At 38.7% G+C, this 16,570-nt stretch overlaps 1 protein-coding gene across 1 annotated transcript in view; it reads left to right on the plus strand.

Moving 5' to 3' along the window:
- The window catches only part of SERP2 (stress associated endoplasmic reticulum protein family member 2), a 131,643-nt gene that overhangs the window by 4,622 nt on the left and 110,451 nt on the right, over positions 1-16,570 (plus strand). The gene's annotated exons all lie outside the window — the stretch shown is intronic.

Here is a 16,570-nt window from a genome sequence, read left to right on the forward strand (position 1 = left end):
CTAAACGTAGCACTATTGCACCCCTAATATATGTTAGTTCAAACATGTTTTTAAGATTTTAAACACTGAAAAGAAAGCTAAAACTGCCTTGTTTCACTTTAAGGCGGTTTTCACTTTACAGCGGGGCTCCGGTCCCTAACCCGCTGTATGAGCGGGGTATACCTGTACCTCTACTGATTCTCGTTTCAGTACTGGTTTGGCTATCTGCTATATGTGGATGGGTGTCTTTTGGTAAGTATGTCTCATTTACTTAAGACACTCTCAGCTATGATTTGGCACTTTATATATAAAGTTCTAAATATATTTTTGTACTTATATTTGCCATGATTCAGGTTTATCAGTATATTTCCTTTTTGCAGACTGTCAGTTTCATATCAGGGAAATGCATTAAAAAAAAATAAAAAAATTCTTATCTGAGGTTTTCAAATTGACTCTTTCTAAATTGTGGGCTGTATTAGTCTTGCGAGAGCGCAAAATGCTATAATTTATTGCGTCATTCTTGGCGCAAGACTTTTTTGGTGTGAAAATTACGTTTGTTGATGCAAATTCGTCATTTCCGGCGTCTTAGTTGGCGCCGAGTCTTTCACGAGGTTGCGTCATCTATGACGCCCGAGTTTCGTTCTGGACGTTTTTTCATTATTTAAGACCTCATTCTTTTTGCCTCTGGTCTTTTTTTCTATGTCAGAGGCCTATTCTATATGCATTTTTTTCCCATTCCTGAAACTGTCATATAAGGAAATTGATAATTGTGCTTTATACGTTGTTTCTTCTTTTACATACTGCAAGATGTCTCAATCTGATCCTGTCTCAGAATCTACTACTGGAATCCTGCTGCGTGATATCGGTTCTACCAAAGCTAAGTGCATTTGTTGTAAACTTGTGGTAACTGTTCCTCCAGCTGTGGTTTGTAATAGTTGTCATGATAAACTTTTACATGCAGAGAATGTTTCCATCAGTAGTAGTTCATTACCTGTTGCTGGTCCTTCAACATCTAATGCTCAGGATATTCCTGTAAATTTAAGAGAATTTATTTCTGATTCCATTCAGAAGGCTTTGTCTGCCATTCCGCCTTCTAATAAACATAAAAGGTCTTTTAAAACTTCTCATAGATTTGATGAATTTTCTAATGACCGACTTACTGATTTATCTATCTCTGATGAGGATCTATCTGATTCAGAGGATCCTGCCTCAGATATTGACACTGACAAATCCTCTTATTTTTTAAAATGGAGTATATTCGTTCTTTATTAAAAGAAGTGTTGATTGCATTAGATATGGAGGAGACTAGTCCTCTTGATACTAAAACTAGTAAACATTTAAATTCGGTTTATAAACCTCATGTAGTTATTCCAGAGGTTTTTCCAGTTTCTGATGCTATTTCAGATATGATTTCAAAGGAATGGAATAGACTGGGTACTTCTTTTACTCCTTCTTCAAGGTTTAAAAAAATGTATCCTTTGCCTATTGATAGATTGGAGTTTTGGGAAAAGATCCCCAAAGTTGATGGGGCCATCTCTACTCTTGCTAAACGTACTACTATTCCTACGGAACATAGTACTTCTTTTAAAGATCCTTTAGATAGGAAGCTTGAATCTTATCTAAGGAAAGCTTATTTATGTTCAGGTCATCTCCTTAGGCCTGCTATTTCCTTGGCTGATGTTGCAGCTGCTTCAACTTTTTGGTTGGAAACTTTAGCGCAACAAGTATCAGATCATAATGTGTATAGCATTGTTAAATTAATTCAACATGCTAATAATTTTATTTGTGATGCCATTTTTGATATCATCAGAATTGATGTTAGATATATGTCTTTAGCTATTTTAGCTAGAAGAGCTTTATGGCTTAAATCTTGGAATGCTGATATGACTTCTAAATCGACATTGCTATCTCTTTCTTTCCAAGATAATAAATTATTTGGTTCTCAGTTGGATTCTATAATTTCAACTATCACTGGGGGGAAGGGAGCTTTTTTGCCCCGGGATAAAAAATCTAAGGGTAAATTTAAAGCTTCTAACCGTTTTCGTTCCTTTCGACAAAATAAGGAACAGAAACCTAATCCTTCCCCTAAGGAATCTGTCTCCAATTGGAAGCCTTCCTCAATCTGGAATAAATCCAAGCCATTTAAGAGATCTAAACCAGCCCTCAAGTCCGCATGAAGGTGCGGCCCTCATTAAAGCTCAGCTGGTAGGGGGCAGATTAAAATTTTTCAAGGATGTTTGGATAAATTCAGTCCAAAATCATTGGATTCAGAACATTGTCTCTCAGGGGTACAGAATAGGTTTCAGAGCAAGACCGCCTGTGAGAAGTTTCTTTCTCTCACGCATTCCAGTGAACCGAGAGAAATCACAGGCTTTCCTGAAGTGTGTTTCAGACCTGGAGTTATCTGGGGTAATTGTGCCGGTTCCTTTTCAGGAACAGGGTCTGGGGCTTTATTCAAATCTGTTCATTGTCCCAAAGAAAGAAAATTAATTCAGACCAGTTCTGGATCTAAAAGTCTTGAATCGTTATGTAAGAGTATCAACATTCAAAATGGTGACTATAAGGACTATTTTGCCTTTTGTTCAGCAAGGGCATTATATGTCCATAATAGACTTGCAGGATGCATATCTTCATATTCCGATTTATCCAGATCACTATCAGTTCCTGAGATTCTCTTTTCTAGACAAGCATTACCAATTTGTTGCTCTTCCTTTTGGCCTAGCAACAGCTCCAAAGGTTCTCAGTGCCCTAATCTCTGTAATCAAAGAGCGGGGTATTGCGGTGTTTCCTTATTTGGACGATATCTTGGTACTTGCTCAGTCTTTACGTTCTGCAGAATCTCACACGAATCAACTAGTGTTGTTTCTTCAAAAGCATGGTTGGAGGATCAATTTACCAAAAAGTTCTTTGATTCCTCAGACAAGGGTAACCTTTTGGGGTTTCCAGATAGATTCAGTATCCATGACTTTGTCTCTAACAGACAAGAGACATCTGAAATTGGTTGCAGCCTGTCGGAACCTTCAGTCTCAGTCATTCCCTTCAGTAGCTATGTGCATGGAGGTTTTAGGTCTCATGACTGCAGCATCGGACGTGATCCCCTTTGCTTGTTTTCACATGAGACCTCTTCAGCTTTGTATGCTGAACCAATGGTGCAGGGATTATACAAGGATATCACAATTAATATACTTAAATCCCAATGTTCGACTATCTCTGACTTGGTGGTTAGATCACCATTGCATAGTTCAAGGGGCCTCTTTTGTTCGTCCAACCTGGACTGTGATCACAACAGATGCGAGTCTTTCAGGTTGGGGGGCTGTCTGGGGATCTCTGACAGCACAAGGGGTTTGGAAATCTCAAGAGGCGAGATTACCAATCAATATTTTGGATCTCCGTGCGATTCTCAGAGCTCTTCAGTTTTGGCCTCTATTGAAGAGAGAGACGTTTATTTGTTTTCAGACAATGTCACAACTGTGGCATATGTCAATCATCAGGGTGGGACTCACAGTCCTCAGGCTTGGAAAAAAGTATCCCGGATACTTGTTTGGGCAGAATCCAGCTCCTGTCTAATTCATGCGGTCCATATCCCAGGTATAGACAATTGGGAAGCGGATTATCTCATTCGTCAAACTTTACATCCGGGAGAGTAGTCTCTTCACCCAGATGTGTTTTTTCAAATTGTTTAGATGTGGGGGCTTTCAGAAATAGATCTGATGGCTTCTCATCTAAACAAGAAACTTCCCAGGTACCTGTCCAGGTCCAGGGATCCTCAGGCGGAAGTAGTGGATGCATTGACACTTCCCTGGACCTGCCTATATTTTTCCGCCTCTAGTTCTTATTCTTCCAAGAGTGACTTTCAAGATCATCATGGAGCAATCGTTTATGCTGCTGGTGGCTCCAGCATGGGCTCACAGGTTTTGGTATGCGGATCTTGTTCGGATGTCCAGTTGCCAACCTTGGCCACTTCCATTAAGGCCAGACCTTCTATCTCAAGGTCCATTTTTCCATCAGGATCACAAATCATTAAATTTGAAGGTATGGAAATTGAACGCTTAGTGCTTAGTCATAGAGGTTTCTCTGACTCAGTGATTAATACTATGTTGTAGGCTCGTAAATCTGTTTCTAGAAAGATTTATTATCGTGTTTGGAAGACTTACATTTTATGGTGTTCTTCTCATAAATTCTCTTGGCATTCTTTTAGAATTCCTAGAATTTTACAGTTTCTTCAGGATCGTTTGGATAAGGGTTTGTCTGCAAGTTCCTTGAAAGGACCAATCTCTGCTCTTTCTGTTTTATTCCACAGAAAAATGGCTAAACTCCCTGATATTCATTGTTTTGTACAGGCTTTGGTTCGTATCAAGCCTGTCATTAAATCAATCTCTCCTCCTTGGAGTCTTAATTTGGTTTTGAAGGCTTTCTTTGGACATTTGGTTTTGAAGGCAATCTTTGGACATTAAATTGCTTTCTTGGAGAGTATTGTTTCTTTTGGCCATCTCTTCTGCTAGAAGAGTTTCTGAATTATCTGCTTTTTTCTTGTGAGTCTCCTTTTCTGATTTTTCATCAGGATAAGGCAGTTTTGCTGACTTCATTTAAATTCTTACCTAATGTTGTGAATTCCAACAACATTAGTGGGGAAATTTTTGTCCCTCCTTTTTGTCCTAATCCTAAGAATTCTTTGGAAAGATCTTTACATTCTTTGGATGTGGTGAGAGCTTTGAAATATTATGTTGAAGCTACTAAAGATTTTAGGAAGACTTCTAGTCTATTTGTTATCTTTTCTGGTTCTAGGAAAGGTCAGAAGGCTTCTGCCATTTCTTTGGCATCTTGGTTAAAGCTTTGGATTCATCACGCTTATTTGGAGTCGGGTAAATCCCCGCCTCAGAGGATTACAGCTAATTCTACTAGGTCAGTTTACACTTCCTGGGCTTTTAAGAATGAAGCTTCAGTTGATCAGATTTGCAAAGCAGCAACTTGGTCTTCTTTGCATACATTTACTAATTCTACCATTTTGATGTTTTTTTCTTCTTCAGAAGCAGTTTTTGGTAGAAAAGTTCTTCAGGCAGCTGTTTCAGTTTGATTCTTCTGCTTATAATTTCAGTTTTTTTCTTTTCCATTATAAGATTAAAACTTATGATTTGGGTTGTGGATTAATTTTTTCGGCAGAATTGGCTGTCTTTATTTTTTATCCCTCCCTCCCTTGCGTGGAGTTCCACATCTTGGGTAGTGCTATCCCATACGTCACTAGCTCATGGACTCTTGCCAATTACATGAAAGAAAACATAATTTATGTAAGAATTTACCTGATAAATTCATTTCTTTGATATTGGCAAGAGTCCACGAGGCCCACCCTTTTTATGGTTGTTATGATTTTTTGTATAAAGCACAATTATTCCAATTCCTTTGTTGATGCTTTTTTACTCCTTTCTTTATCACCCCACTTCTTGGCTATTCGTTAAACTGAATTGTGGGTGTGGTGAGGGGTGTATTTGTAGGCATTTTGAGGTTTGGGAAACTTTGCCCCTCCTGGTAGGATTGTATATCCCATACGTCACTAGCTCATGGACTCTTGCCAATATGAAAGAAATGAATTTATCAGGTAAGTTCTTACATAAATTATGTTTTTTTTTAAAAAAATTTGCAATAAGATTGGAATCTACCTTGGAGGTATCTTATCAGTGTACAGTATGTATAACTCTTGCAAGGTAGATTTTCTGTATTATTGTTAATTAACTATTCAGTGTGGAAATGCTCATTGTTTATAAATTGTGGAATATCCTGCAAATTTAAGGCTAGACAAAGCGATCTGTTTTGGCATCAAAGTTTATCATCATGTGTTATATACTGATATTACATCTAGTGCTGCTTAGTTTAATAACTATTATACATACAATAAAGGCTATAAATGGCAAAGTAGGAGCCTAGTTATAATACAATACAAGGGTGCTGTTGTTACAAGCAGTGGAATACAAGATAGCATCTTCCTGAGTAAGAAACTGAACTTAAAGGGACATTTCAGCCAAAATTGGAATCCACATAGATGCATTTAAGTTTTGAATATAAGCATTTTTGTAATATACATTTATTAACAAAAATAGTACCTCCCAATATTTCAAAATTTCAAAAAAGGAAACCCTCGCACACAAATAAATAAATATTATATATATATATATATATATATATATATATATATATATATATATATATATATATATATATATATACAGTTATGCTCATAAGTTTATATAAACTGGCAGAATTTATGATTTCTTGGCCATTTTTCAGAGAATATGAATGATAACACAAAAACTTTTCTTTCACTCATTGTTAGTGTTTGGCTGAAGCCATTTATTATCAATCAACTGTGTTTACTCTTTTTAAATCATAATGACAACAAAAACTACCCAAATGACCCTGATCAAAAGTTTACATACCCTGGTGATTTTAGCCTGATAACATGCACACAAGTTGACACAAAGGGGTTTGAATGGATATTAAAGGTAACCATCCTCACCTGTGATCTGTTTGCTTGTAATTAGTATAAAAGGTCAATGAGTTTCTGGACTCCTGACAGACCCTTGCATATTTCATCCAGTGCTGCACTGACGTTTCTGGATTCTGAGTCATGGGGAAGGCAAAAGAATTGTTAAAGGATCTGCGGGAAAAGGTAGTTGAAATCGTATAAAACAGGAAAGGGATATAAAAAGATATCCAAGGAATTGAGAATGCAAATCAGCAGTGTTCAAACTCTAATCAAGAAGTGGAAAATGAGGGATTCTGTGGAAACCAAACCATGGTCAGGTAGATCAACTAAAATTTCAGCCACAACTGCCAGGAAAATTGTTCGAGATGCAAAGATGAACCCACAAATAACTTCAGGTGAAATACAGGACTCTCTGAAAACATGTGGTGTGGCTGTTTGAAGATGCGCAATAAGGAGGCACTTGAAGAAAGATGGGCTGCATGGTTGAGTCGCCAGAAGAAAGCCATTACTACGCAAATGCCACAAAGTATCCCGCTTACAATACGACAAACAGCACAGAGACAAGCCTCAAACCTTCTGGCACAAAGTCCTTTGGAGTGATGAGACCAAAATTAAGCTTTTTGGTCACAACCATAAACGCTACATTTGGAGAGGAGTCAACAAGGCCTATGATGAAAGTACACCATTCCTACTGTGAAACACGAAGGTGGATTACTGATGTTTTGGGGATGTGTGAGCGACAAAGGCACAGGAAATTTGGTCAGAATTGATGGCAAGATGAATGCAGTATGTTATCAAACAGAACCCTTCATTTTCCATTTCTTGATTAGAGTTTGAACACTGCTGATTTTCATTCTCAATTCCTTGGATATCTTTTTATATCCCTTTCCTGTTTTATACAGTTCAACTACCTTTTCCCGCAGATCCTTTGACAATTCTTTTGCTTTCCCCATGCCTCAGAATCCAGAAATGTCAGTGCAGCACTGGATGAAAGATGCAAGGGTCTGTCAGGAGTCCAGAAACTCAATGACCTTTTATACAGACACACTAATTATAAGCAATATATATATATATTGTGTATGTGTATATATATATATATATATATATATATATATATATATATATATATTGTGTATATATATATATATATATATATATATATATATATACAGGAAAAACAAATCCTCCCTCCTATTCCAGCCACCTGGGTGCAAATATAGCCAAATGTATACTTCCAATAAATAGTGCACTCTCAGGATTTTGTGAAAGAAAGGTCAACTTTATTGGATGACGTTTCAGGGATCTCAAGTCCCTTTCTTCAGATCAAAAAAAGGTCTTTTTTTATCTTAGGAAAGGGACTTGAGTGCCCTGAAACTTCATCTAATAACGTTGACCTTTCTTTTACATAATCCTGAGAGTGCACTATTTATTGGAAGTATATATACAGGGAGTGCAGAATTATTAGGCAAATGAGTATTTTGACCACATCATCCTCTTTATGCATGTTGTCTTACTCCAAGCTGTATAGGCTTGAAAGCCTACTACCAATTAAGCATATTAGGTGATGTGCATCTCTGTAATGAGAAGGGATGTGGTCTAATGACATCAACACCCTATATCAGGTGTGCATAATTATTAGGCAACTTCCTTTCCTTTGGCAAAATGGGTCAAAAGAAGGACTTGACAGGCTCAGAAAAGTCAAAAATAGTGAGATATCTTGCAGAGGGATGCAGCACTCTTAAAATTGCAAAGCTTCTGAAGCGTGATCATCGAACAATCAAGCGTTTCATTCAATATAGTCAACAGGGTCGCAAGAAGCGTGTGGAAAAACCAAGGCGCAAAATAACTGCCCATGAACTGAGAAAAGTCAAGCGTGCAGCTGCCAAGATGCCACTTGCCACCAGTTTGGCCATATTTCAGAGCTGCAACATCACTGGAGTGCCCAAAAGCACAAGGTGTGCAATACTCAGAGACATGGCCAAGGTAAGAAAGGCTGAAAGACGACCACCACTGAACAAGACACACAAGCTGAAACGTCAAGACTGGGCGAAGAAATATCTCAAGACTGATTTTTCTAAGGTTTTATGGACTGATGAAATAAGAGTGAGTCTTGATGGGCCAGATGGATGGGCCCGTGGCTGGATTGGTAAAGGGCAGAGAGCTCCAGTCCGACTCAGACGCCAGCAAGGTGGAGGTGGAGTACTGGTTTGGGCTGGTATCATCAAAGATGAGCTTGTGGGGCCTTTTCGGGTTGAGGATGGAGTCAAGCTCAACTCCCAGTCCTACTGCCAGTTTCTGGGAGACACCTTCTTCAAGCAGTGGTACAGGAAGAAGTCTACATCCTTCAAGAAAAACATGATTTTCATGCAGGACAATGCTCCATCACACGCGTCCAACTACTCCACAGCGTGGCTGGCAAGAAAGGGTATAAAAGAAGAAAATCTAATGACATGGCCTCCTTGTTCACCTGATCTGAACCCCATTGAGAACCTGTGGTCCATCATCAAATGTGAGATTTACAAGGAAAACAGTACACCTCTCTGAACAGTGTCTGGGAGGCTGTGGTTGCTGCTGCACGCAATGTTGATGGTGAACAGATCAAAACACTGACAGAATCCATGGATGGCAGGCTTTTGAGTGTCCTTGCAAAGAAAGGTGGCTATATTGGTCACTGATTTGTTTTTGTTTTGTTTTTGAATGTCAGAAATGTATATTTGTGAATGTTGAGATGTTATATTGGTTTCACTGGTAAAAATAAATAATTGAAATGGGTATATATTTGTTTTTTGTTAAGTTGCCTAATAATTATGCACAGTAATAGTCACCTGCACACACAGATATCCCCCTAAAATAGCTATAACTAAAAACAAACTAAAAACTACTTCCAAAACTATTCAGCTTTGATATTAATGAGTTTTTTTGGTTCATTGAGAACATGGTTGTTGTTCAATAATAAAATTAATCCTCAAAAATACAACTTGCCTAATAATTCTGCACTCCCTGTGTGTATGTATATATATATATATATATATATATATATATATATATATATATATATATATATATATATATATATATATATATATATATATATATATATATTTCTTTCATGTAATTTACAAGAGTACATGAGCTAGTGACGTATGGGATATACAATCCTACCAGGAGGGGCAAAGTTTCCCAAACCTCAAAATGCCTATAAATACACCCCTCACCACCCACAATTCAGTTTTACAAACTTTGCCTCCTATGGAGTTGGTCAAGTAAGTTTGTGCTTGATTTTCATCTGTGATATCCGCTACTCAGCATTTTGGAGCACGATTCCTCTCAGAGTACAGTGTTTGTCAGAGGGAAGTAAATTGAGTATAACCTATTGATTCTATGGTTTTCCTCACGGGAAATCTTTTCAAAGGTTCACTGTTATCGGTCGTAGAGATTCATCTCCTACCTCCCTTTTCAGATCGACGATATACTCTCATATTCCATTACTTTTTCAGTATTGGTTTGGCTATCTGCTATATGTGGATGGGTGTCTTTCGGTAAGTATTTTTTATTACTTAAGACACTCTCAGCTATGGTTTGGCACTTTATATATTAATATAAAGTTTTAAATATATGTATTGTACTTATATTTGCCATGAGTCAGGTTTATGTATATTTCCTTTTGCAGACTATCAGTTTCAGAATTGGGAAACATATTTAGGAAGTTGTTTTTTCTTACCTGGGGTATAGTCTGTTCTTCAAATTGACTGCTTTTTCATTAATTTTCGTGAGGTCGCAAAATGCTTATATTTATTGCGTCATTCTTGGAGTGAGAATTTTTTTGTCACGAAGGTACGTTCGGTGATGCAAATTCGTAATTTCCGGCGTGTTAGTCGACGCCAGGTTTCCTTGCAAAAGGTTGCGTCTGCCATAACGCGAGTTGCGTCATTTCCGGATGTTATTAGCGCCAAAAAATTTCATTTTGCATTGCGCGTCATACTTGGCACCAAATAATTTAATTATTTAAACCCCACTTCCTATATGCCTCTTGCCTTTTTTATGCTCAGAGGGCTATGCTGTTTGCATTTTTTCCCATTCCTGTAAATGCCATATAAGGAAATTCATCATTTTGCTTTATATGTTGTTTTTTTCTCTTACATTTGCAAGATGACTCAATCTGATCCTGTCTCAGAAACCACTGTTGGAACCCTGCTGTCAGGGTGCCAGGAATCAGACTGAGACGAGAAGTGCAAAAATAATCACACCTTTATTAATAGCAAAAAATAATAAAAAGTCCACAAGTCACATAACAAGCCAGGAGTCAAATCTAGAGCTGGTAGTCAGATGAGCGGAGTCAGGAGCCAAGGCGAATAGTCAGACGAGCCGGAATCAGGAACAAGGAAAACAGCAGAGTCAGGAACAAGCCAGGGATCAGAAACCAGGAAGGACGTCAGGCAGCCAGGTAATACACAGGAACTCTCACAAACAGGTCTGAGACAACGCAAAGGCAAAGCACACTGAACAGAGGCCCTTTAAATAATAAGTGATGACATCACAATTCTGAGACTGCATCCTGTCTCACATGGATGATGTACACCAGTCTGGGCATAAAAGGAAGTGCAGGAAATGAGCAGCATCCCCCACAATGCACCATAATCAGGAAGAGAGGTGAGTAAAATGGCTGCCAGCAGCACATGGCAAACACAACAAGGAGAAAACCCTGACACCTGCTGCCTGATAACAGTTCTACCAAAGCTAAGTGTATCTGTTCTAAGTTAGCAGAGATTATATCTCCAGCTGTAGTATGTAACAGTTGTCATGATAAGCTTTTACATGCAGAGCAGTACCTATCAGTACTAGTACAATGCCTGTTGTTCCTTCAACATCTAATGCACATGATATCCCTGTGAATATAAAAGATTTTATTGCTGATGCGATCAGAAGGCTTTGTCTGCTATCCCGCCTTCTAATAAATGTAAAAGGTCTTTTAAAACTTCTCATAAAGTTGATGAAATTTCAAATGACCGACAACATACTGAATTATCCTCCTCTGATGAGGATCTATCTGGTTCAGAAGATCCTACCTCAGATGTTGACACTGACAAATCTACTTATCTCTTTAAGATGGAGTATATTCGTTCCTTGTTAAAAGAGGTGTTGATTACATTGGATATTGAGGAAACTAGTCCTCTTGATACTAAAACTATTAGTAACTGTGGTTACTCCAGAGGTTTTTCCAGTTCCTGATGCTATTTCTGATATGATTTCAAAAGAATGGAATAGGCCTGGTACTTCTTTTATTCCTTCTTCTAGGTTTAAAAAGTTGTATCCTTTGCCAGCAGTTAGGTTGGAGTTTTGGGAAAAAATCCCCAAAGTTGATGGGGCTATTTCTACTCTTGCCAAACGTACTACTATTCCTATGGAAGATAGTATTTATTTTAAGGACCCTTTAGATAGGACACTTGAATCTTATCTAAGGAAAGCTTATTTATTTTCTGGCATTCTTAGGCCTGCTATATCCATGGCTGATGTTGCAGCTGCATCAACTTTTTGGTTGGAAAGCTTAGCGCAACAGGAAACAGATCCTGCTTTGTCTAGCATTGTTCGCTTGCTTCAACATGCTAATCATTTTATCTGTGATGCTATTTTTGATATCATCAATATTGATGTTAAATCTATGTCTTTAGCTATTTTAGCTAGAAGAGCTTTGTGGCTCAAATATTGGAATGCTGACATGGTATCTAAGTCTAGATTACTATCTCTTTCTTTCCAAGGTAACAATTTATTTGGTTCTCAGTTGGATTCAATTATTTCAGCTGTCACTGGGGGAAGGGAGTTTTTTTACCTCAGGATAAAAGATCTAAGGATAAATCTAAAGCTTCTAATCGTTTTCGTTCTTTTCGACAGAATAAGGAACAGAAAGCCAATCCTTCCTCCAAAGATTCTGGTTCCAATTGGAAACCTTCTTCAAGTTTGAATAAATCCAAGCCTTTTAAGAAACCAAAGCCAGCCCCCAAGTCCGCATGAAGGTGCGGCCCTCATTCCAGCTCAGCTGGTGGGGGGCAGATTAAAAATTTTCCAAAACATTTGCACAGATTCTTTCCAAAATCAATGGATTCAGAGTGTTGTCTCTCAAGGGTATCAAATAGGTTTCAGAGTAAGACCTCCTGTGAGAAGATTTTTTCTCACACACGTTCCAGCAAATTCAGTGAAGGCTCAGAGGCCTATTTAACAACGGTCTTGCGGACCTGATCCGTCAGTGCGGATCAGGTCCGCAAGACCTTGCTGAATGCGGAGAGCAATACGCTCTCCGTATTCAGCATTGCTGCGCTGCTGGTGCAACGCCGCCCCTGCAGACTCGCGGCCAATGGGCCGCCAGCAGGGGGGTGTCAATCAACCCGATCGTACTTGATCAGGTTGAATTGTGGTGATTCCTGTCCGCCTGCTCAGAGCAGGCGGACACTGTTATGGAGCAGCGGTCTTTAGACTGCTTGATAAATGGGCCTCTCAGGCTTTTCTGAAGTGTGTTTCAGATCTAGAGCTTTCAGGGGTAATCATACCAGTTCCTTTTCAGGAACAGGGTCTGGGGTTTTATTCAAATCTATTCATTGTCCCAAAAAAAGAAAATTCATTCAGGCCGGTTCTGGATCTGAAATTTTTTTATTGTTTTGTAAGAGTGCCAACTTTTATAATGGACTATTCTGCCTTTTGTTCAGCAAGGTCATTATATGTCCACGATAGACTTACAGGATGCATATCTTCATATTCCGATTCATCCAGACCACTATCGGTTTATGAGATTCTCTTTTCTAGACAAGCATTACCAATTTGTCGCTCTTCCAGGTGACCTAGCGACAACTCCGAGAAATTTTTCAAAGGTTTCCGGTGCCCTACTCTCTGTAATCAGAGAACAGGGTATTGCTGTGTTTCCTTATTTGGACGATATCTTGGTACTAGCTCAGTCTTTACATTCTGCCGAATCTCACATGAATCAACTAGTGTTGTTTCTTCAAAGACATGGTTGGAGGATCAATTTACCAAAAAATTACTTGATTCCTCAGACAAGGGTCACCTTTTTAGGTTTCCAGATAGATTCAGTGTCCATGACTCAGTCTCAATCATTCCCTTCAGTGGTTATGTTCATGGAAGTTTTAGGTCTCATGACTGCAGCATCAGACACGATCCCCTTTGCTCGTTTTCATATGAGACCTCTTCAGCTTTGTATGCTGAATCAATGGGGCAGGGATTATACAAGGATATCACAATAAATATTCTTAAATCCCAATGTTCGACTCTCTCTGACTTGGTGGTTAGATCACCATCATATAGTTTAAGGGGCTTCTTTTGTTGGTCCAACCTGGACTGTAATCACAACAGATGCAAGTCCTTCTGGTTGGGGAGCTGTCTGGGGATCTCTGACAGAACAAGGGGTTTGGAAATTTCAAGAGGCGAGGTTACCAATCAATATTTTAGAACTCCGTGCTATTTTCAGGGCTCTTCAGGTTTGGCCTCTTTTGAAGAGAGAACCATTCATTTGTTTTTAGGCAGACAATATCACAACGATGGCATATGTCAATCATCAGGGTGGGACTCACAGTCCCCTAGCTATGAAAGAAGTATATTGTATACTTTCTTGGGCGGAATCCAACTCTTGTCTAATTTCTGCTGTACATATCCCAGGCGTAGACAATTGGGAAGCTGTCAGACTTTACATCCGGGGGGGGATCTCTCCATCCAGATGTGTTTTTTCAGATTGTTCAGATGTGGGTTCTTCCAGAAATAGATCTGATGGCTTCCCATCTAAACAAGAAACTTCCCAGGTACATTTCCAGGTCCAGGGATCCTGAGGCGGAGTCGGTGGATGCGTTAGTAGTTCCTTGGTTTTACCAACCTGCTTATATCTTCCCGCCTCTAGTTCTTCTTCCAAGAGTGATCTCCAAGATCATCATGGAATAATTGTGTGTGTTTCTGGTAGCACCAACATGGCCTCACAGGCTCTGGTATGCGGATCTTGTCCGGATGTCCAGTTGCTAACCTTAGCCACTTCCTTTAAGAGCAGACCTTCTGTCTCAAGGACCGTTTTTCCATCAGGATCTCAAATCGTTAAATTTGAAGGTATGGAAATTGAATGCTTAGTGCTTAGTCATAGAGGTTTCTCTGACTCAGTGATTGATACTATGTTACAGGCTCGTAAATCTGTTTCTAGGAAGATTTATTATCGAGTTTGGAAGACTTGTAGTTCATCGTGTTCTTATAAATTCTCCTGACATTCTTTTAGAATTCCTAGAATCTTACAGTTTCTTCAGGATGGTTTGTCTGCAAGTTCCTTGAAGGGACAAATTTCTGCTCTTTCTGTTTTATTTCACAGAAAGATTGCTAAGCTTCCTGATATTGACTGTTTTGTGCAGGCTTTGGTCCGTATGAAGCCTGTCATTAAATCAATCTCTCCTCCTTGGAGTCTTAATTTGGTTTTGAAGGCTTTACAGGCTCCTCCTTTTGAGCCTATGCATTCTTTGGATATTAAATTACTTTCTTGGAAAGTGTTGTTCCTTTTGGCTATCTCTTCGGCTAGAAGAGTTTCCGAAATTACCTGCTCTTTCTTGTGAGTCTCCTTTTCTGATTTTCCATCAGGATAAGGCAGTTTTGCGGACTTCATTTAAATTTTTACCTAAAGATGTGAATTCTAACAATATTAATAGGGAAATTGTTGTTTCCTCTTTGTGTTCTAATCCTAAGCATTCTTTGGAGAGATCCTTACATTCTCTGGATATTGTAAGAGCTTTGAAATATTATGTTGAAGCTACTAAATATTTCAGGAAGACTTCTAGTCTATTGTTGTCTTTTCTGGTCCTAGGAAAGGTCAGAAAGCTTCTGCCATTGTATTGGCATCCTGGTTAAAGCTTTTGATTCATCATTATTATCATTATTATTATTACCAGGTATTTATAAAGCGCCAGCAGATTACGCAGCGCTATACAAGTAATAATAAAACATTACAAGGATGCATTAAATACACAAACAAACAAATACAGTATTGGGGTACATTACAGTTGTAGGTAGAATACTTGAGTTATACAAAAGGAGAGGAATTCCCTGCCCTTGAGCACAATCAGTAGTAGTTCACTTTAAATACAAAGTGGCATACAGGTAGAGAGGCTCTCAAGCTTACAATCTAAAGGAGAGGGAATGGACACAGAAGGAAAGGAGAAGGGAAATATGTCTGATATAAGGCAGGGTGAACTGAGAGTGAGTAGTGATGTAGGCAAACAATAAGAAAAAGTGTGTGGTGAGTGGGCAAATGAGGATTGGAAAAGAGTAACAGAATGTGGTTAAGTGCCAGTACAGAGGCTGTGAGAATGAAGTAGTGTCTCTAACCTGCATTATTAATGACAGCTGCACCTAATTGCTGTTAGGAGGTGTGTATATATTAAAGTTAACACCAGGGAGGGTGGTGGAGGGAGGATTGGAGGGCTAGTGCTTGCAGAGCAGGGTAAGTTGTGTAGTTAAAGGTGCAGCTGTAAGAAAGAGAATGGTAAGGTGAAAAATCCTGGTTATAAAGTAAGGGGGGAGGTGTAATTTGACACAGGGTAGAAGGGGAGACAAGAGATTGGAATGTTACAATACTAAAAGTTAAAAGCAATTCCATATTAGCCCAACAGATAAAAGAAATAAGTGCACTCATTGTCTTGATTGGAGATATCTTTCAGATGAATTACCTTTTCAAATGGTAAGTTGTATAGTTAGAGGTTCAGCTTTTCAATTTTTTTGCAGAGCAGGGTAAGTTGTGTAGTTAGAAGTGCAGCTTTTCAAATGGTTTGCAGAGCAGGGTAAGTTGTGTAGTCGGGTCAGGTCATTGTTTTATTTGGAGTCGGGTCAGGCCCTGCCTCAGAGAATCACAGCTCATTCTACTAGGTCAGTTTCCACTTTGTGGGCTTTTCAGAATGAAGCTTCAGTTGAACAGATTTGCAAAGCAGCAACTTGGTCTTCTTTGCATACATTTACAAAATTCTACCCTTTTGATGTATTTGCCTCTTTGGAAGCAGTTTTTGGTAGAAAAGTTCTTCAGGAAGCTGTTTCAGTTTGATTCTTCTGCTTATGGCTTAAATTTTTTCTTTTCAATTATGAGAAAAA

This window comes from Bombina bombina, chromosome 3 (assembly GCF_027579735.1).
Source record: "Bombina bombina isolate aBomBom1 chromosome 3, aBomBom1.pri, whole genome shotgun sequence".
In the NCBI taxonomy this organism is placed as follows: domain Eukaryota; kingdom Metazoa; phylum Chordata; class Amphibia; order Anura; family Bombinatoridae; genus Bombina; species Bombina bombina.